Raw genomic sequence first — 6,000 nt, 5'->3', positions numbered from 1 at the left:
ACTACAAATGTAAGTAACTTTTCTACGCAATAGACCACAGTAATGCTTATTTTCTTTTGCTCCAGCTTGCTTACGAAAATTTCGGCTTTGTACTTTTCCACAACACTGTACGTAGGCGTCGAAGTATTGGCCTGTAAATGCCGGCAAAGCTGCTGCAAATGCGCCAAAGGGCGACAAACTGCTTGCATTCACTTACCGGCTTTCTGGTAGAATTTTAATTCAGTAAGCCCTACATGTGTACTTGTGTATTGCTTGCTTGCATATGTGCGTGCGTGTGTGTGTGTTGGTGTGCACATTTGTAATTAGCGAACAATGGCAAATTGTTTGTTTCGTTTAAAGTGGGCAATATGGTAACGATGGCAAAGCGATGCAGCGCCGAAGGTACTTCGTGACATTACCAAAGTAAATACAACAAACATGCTGCCATTTTAGTTTGGCCAAAGCTGTGTGCCGCAATAAGGAAAATCTCATTTATAGCTCCCTTCAGCCCTCTGCTGCCGGTTATCCAGTTAAAGCACTGCAGTCTGCTTTAAGTGAATTTTCCAATTAGCAACTGACTTGCACGCCAGCTAACGGATAATTTCGAATTTATATGGCATGTAGACAATTGTAGGCGAAAACAAATAAACTGCAACAATAAGAACAACAATGGATTTTGTATTGCATACTTTTCGCCCAGTTACTGGTAGCGTCCACAAAGGCCCTTAAACTGGAAATTTCTGTATCGTATTCACATTTTTTCTAGAATAGAAGACAGTTTTCTGAATTTTCAGGATCATAAACAAAGAGAACAATTCTCCGACTGTTTTTCTCCGTTTGAGACTTACGTAAGCAATATGTTGCTGAAGCTAATACTTAATCAAGCGGTAACATTTCAAATTATTAAATGCATTTCTTAATTTCGTATATATGAAGGCTTTTCTGAACGAGTTTTTTTAATAAATTATTTAAAATATTAAAAAAGAATCAACAATTTAAACCAACGCATATAGCCTAATTAGAAATCTTTACTAATTTGCTAGAGTTTTGAAAAGTACGGAAAAACACACCTTGGAATTGAATTTCAAATTAATATGTTACTTGGAGAAAAGAAATTAATTTATTAATTAAAGAATTTGCTACACTGTGTCGTCTCTAGAGCACTCTCTTTGGAAATACCTTGTATGCCTTCAATTTCATTTTGAACTTCCCTTTTAGTTATTTTTGCATTTATTCTCACTTTTTATTGCAATTTTATATTTCATTAAATTTTCAATTATAATAGCAGTATATGAATATTTCAAGTGCAATGTAACCTTCAAAAGCTTTGTAAGCAGCGGTATGGTCCTAAGAGTTGAAGCCAGTTTAAAGTTATTCAGTTAGAATTTTTAAAATCAAGTTGCATAACCGCTTGCTTATCATTCAGTATTCAGTAATGCTAATTGATTGTTCGATTCGCCAACTCCATATTTTGACGAATTGAAAAGAACTTATATGAGATTTCAAAAGCCCATTATTTTTCGCAAAAAACGAAAATTTTTGGCTCAACATATAATTACAACTCATTATGCCGTGTAAAGAACTATAATGGCTTGCAATTACCCGTATGTAAATTTCCATTATTTCCATTATTGCTTGCATAAGCCTGCGTGCGTACAAGCACATCAATGGCATTACGAAGCCATGCGAATCGTATTAAGACTCTGATATGTGATATAAGGCATATGAGTATTACTTTACTTAAGTGAGCCGCGAAGTTGAAGTGCTCTGTACGTGACAACTAAGCGAGTTAAAGTGAGTTTAAAACCAATGAGCGATGCAAGTATTTGACTTAGAATTTCAAGCCAAAAATATTGTCCAACTAGAATTCGATATTCATTCCAAATTAACTTGAATTAAATAATTCATCAAATTAAAATATAAAGCAGACTACAAACTAAGATTTCGAAGAAAGGCTGTAATATACTTTACTCCCCTTTCAGCAATATTTAATGAAGTCAAAAATTAACGAAAGCTTTACACTCACACTAAAGCGATTATAAAATGTATAGTATGCCCAATTGAATTCAAGAATGTGTTGAAGACACGAAAGGAAATGGCCAAACAAAAAGAAAATGGTAAATTAATTAGTTATAAGTACATTAAGAAAACGCCTTCCAGGAAGCGGATATGAAATGAATATGAAAACTTTTCAGTTGGAAAAATGAAAACTAAAATACAGTGGACTAGCAAAGAGAGAAGAGGCTCACTGGCATACTGTAAACATATCTGTCTGGCGTGGCTTGTGCGTCGAAAAAAGACGAATGCGTGGTCAACTAGGTCATGAGTTCATTAGATCATACATTTTAGGCTTTGTGAGATAATTTCAAATCTACCAGATACGAATAATCAGTTCTGAAAAAACCTTCTTGACGTTTTCGATGAGATATAGAGAAAACGTGGAGTAAAATTGAACTTATGGGATAGAACAATTACAAGTATAATACTGACTTTTTATAACTTCTGCTTACACTTCTTCTATATTATTCTTCATCTTTGTTATTATTCAAATTTCCCAATAAAAGTCATTTCCCTGCAAAGCTGTCCTTATTTTGCATGCTATGTGCTCACATATGTATATAATTGCGCAGTTCTGCAATTCGCCGATAACAGAGGGCCACTCACGCGATCGCTCCTTTCACGCCGCGCCATTGCATGTTGTTCTTGCACTGTATTTTCATTTCTTTGAAGTCTTTCGTAATTAAACAATCAATCAAAAATATGTATTCGTTTCCGTTTATTTTTACTCTTCTTTATCAACATATTCTTCGTTGCAACCTTTTATTTTTCGGCAAAAGTTGCAGTCATAATTGAAAGTAAGCATTACGTAGCAATCGTAGCATATCGTGGCACGCTGAAATGCATGCTAGGGTGGACAAGTGTGAAAAATTATACAGAATAAAATATATGAAGAGACTACGTGACCCTTTATGAATATATATATATATCCCTATACTTATCAGTATTATCATTGTTTTGGAATAGTCACTCTCTAATTTCGGTTGCAAAAGAAGTTAAGCGTTGACAAGTTTGACAGTGGTCTTAAAGTTAGAAGTAACATCGTCTAAGTTAGCAACCCACGCGGTAGATTTCTACTTTTGGCTCGGATATCTCTTAATGTGAATATTATCTTTCAACAAGGAATATATTCAAAGCGATTCCTCCTAACACCTTTTTTACGCAACAAAATGACAATATTTTGTTCATTCAGGCGTAGACTGTGTTCGCGAATAACTAGTTGTATTCTGCCCTTTTCAACTTATCAAATAACTGAAATATGCCTGTTTTTACGACATTAGTAAAACTATTTTTTGCACCATTTATAAGCGTTTTCAAGAAATATTTGAACCCCTGACAAATGTTAAGTTCTCGTAATTTTATAAATATGTGAGAGATAAGGGGACCAAATAAAAGCCTGGTTCAATAAGGATAATTTAGGACATAGTATACCAAAAAAATAGAGCTCGGAGTAGGTTGTAGTTAACAACAGGGCTGCAATATTCATAAACTGGCATTTCTTTGAACTCTTGCTGCATTAAAGTCATGTGTCAGAACACTTCAGTTCACAACCTCCGAAAGGCGAATGGCTTCATGTGCAACGCCCGTTCATATCCGCGCGACCAGCTTGCCGTACAGAAACAAGAACGATGTGTGCGCACGGATGTGTGCAAAAACAAAAAAAAACCTGAAATGGAAAACGTGGCAACTATGGCGACGGGCTGTGCAATAACTGGCAGCTGCTGACAACGGTCAAATGCGGAAGGAAGGATATATCAATTTTCTGCGCAATGCTGCTGTATTAATTGCATATTAAATTTCATTTGCAGCCAGCTCATATGCATGTATGTATATACATACATACATATGTGTTCGTATTTGTCCGCCCGTGGTCGAAGGTATGACGCGTAATTGTTTTAAAACATATAAATTATATTTATTGTCAAAGCTTTTGAAAACGATGTATAATTTTTAATTTAACGGTAATAAAGTTGATTTGTCTTTTGTTCGCGATATTATTGTGCCTCAATATGACTGATTAATGTATTGAAATTTAATTCTGTTTGCAAATAGGTTATGACCCCTTTAACAAAGTGAGAATACATCTACAATATATTAAGTTTAAAGAATTTGTGGGAGCAATGACCATCATGTTGTTTTCACTTGGCAAATTATATATCACTGTAGAAACAATGGCCCAAACCTGAGGCATCGTAAACTACAACCATTGTTTCTACAGACTTTCAGCTGTATTAAATTTTGTTTGGAGCCAAATATGCTGGCTTTCTCCCCACTTGAGAAAAATGTACGACATTAGAAGTCTATTTTTTAACATGAAACAGATCAATGTTTTATTAACACGTGCGACAATGAAGTTGAACTGGGGGTCAGGGCTTAACTCTTGAAGAATAAGATATAAACTTAGACCATAGCCTAGGGTGTATTTGAATTTCTGCACTGTATTGTTTGAGTTGACAAATTGCTCTACAAATTGAAAATACTTCACGTCTTAGGGATTTCTAAAATAACTCATAAACATTTCTTATGGTCCTGCGACAACCTGAAAGTTTCAACCGATATACAAGATTTTTTTTGGATAACCACAATATATTGAGTATAATATTATTATATGAGTGTGGCTCGAAACTAAACTATGATGTAGTGAAGAGTAATCATTTTTGATGTTCCCTAGTTTAAAAGAAATACAAAAACTTCAAATTTAATGTGGAATGTTTATTATCATTCGAAAGAACAATCTTTGACATTTATTTTTTTTTTTTAATCTCAAATGCAATAATTTTTCTTGTTTACATACCCGTTGATCCAGATACAGAACACAATTTGGCTGAAGAACGTCGAATCTTTTTGGAGCTTCTTATAAGCCCATAAAGCGAAACGATGTCACTTGGGAAGGTCGAGCGGCTTCAGTGTGTGCACAAACTGTATTTTGTACGCTTTCAATTTAAGATCTCGACGTTAAATGCGCTAGTCCGAGTTGCTGAAAAGGCGTCGAATCGACTCTTCGCGGTCTTCCTGTACACTCTCTGCTACGGCTGCTATATTTTCTTCACTGCATGCTGGAAGTTATCTATTTGGTCAAATATTATCCAGTAATGAATGCTGGGTAGCAAGATGGGCGTTGGTGTTGCGAATAGTACGCTCAGTCGACCGACTATGTTGGCCATAAGTTAAGCGAAGTGCGCGAAACACATTCTTTACAGAACGTGAATTTGCATAATAAAGTTGAACGATTTGTAAACGTAGTTCAAGCGTAAGTCTTTCCCTACTGAAATGTCAAACAATACTAAACAAAAATAACATGACAACTTGACACTTGATCAAACAAAAATAAATGAATATAACAGGTGATTCGAGTAGAAGTACTTTTTTCAGTAGCTGTAGCTCACGCGTAATCTGCAAAAACAAGCTATTGATAAAAGTACCTCTACTTGAATCACTTGTTATAATAATTTGGCTTTGTTTGATCAAGTGTGAAAAAATTAAAAATCGGTCGGTGAATCCATTATTTTGTGTTTGTAAGAGAGAACTCGTAGTAAAATCACTCGCACACAGTGAAAAAGCTGTCGACACAATGGCTCTCACTCACTGTGAGATCACTTCGGACCAGTATTTTCCGCTTTAGCGGCGATAAGAAACGGCTTCAGCGTCGTTTCGAAACCGTCGAATAAACTTTGACCCACTGATATTCAGTAGAAATCAAGGGACAGTCGTCTTCAACCGACGAATATGTGCCGAAGATGGCGAAGACTGTCGCAACTGCTAGGAAAATGATTGCAAACGTTCATCGACTATCTGGAGAAGGGAAAAGGTGTCACTGACTGTATTGTGCAAAAAGTGTTCTTTCATGGTCAGGTGTAGCGAAAAGTAGAATGCTGGGAAAATTTAATATATCAAAGTTATACATAGCCCCACTTCAAATAGATGAAGGGTATAATTAAGCTGTTTGCTGACAAACTACTTTCT

The sequence above is a fragment of the Bactrocera tryoni genome, chromosome 1, assembly GCF_016617805.1.
Source record: "Bactrocera tryoni isolate S06 chromosome 1, CSIRO_BtryS06_freeze2, whole genome shotgun sequence".
In the NCBI taxonomy this organism is placed as follows: domain Eukaryota; kingdom Metazoa; phylum Arthropoda; class Insecta; order Diptera; family Tephritidae; genus Bactrocera; species Bactrocera tryoni.
The sequence above is the reverse complement of the archived record's forward strand: the minus strand, read 5'-3'. Positions refer to the sequence as shown.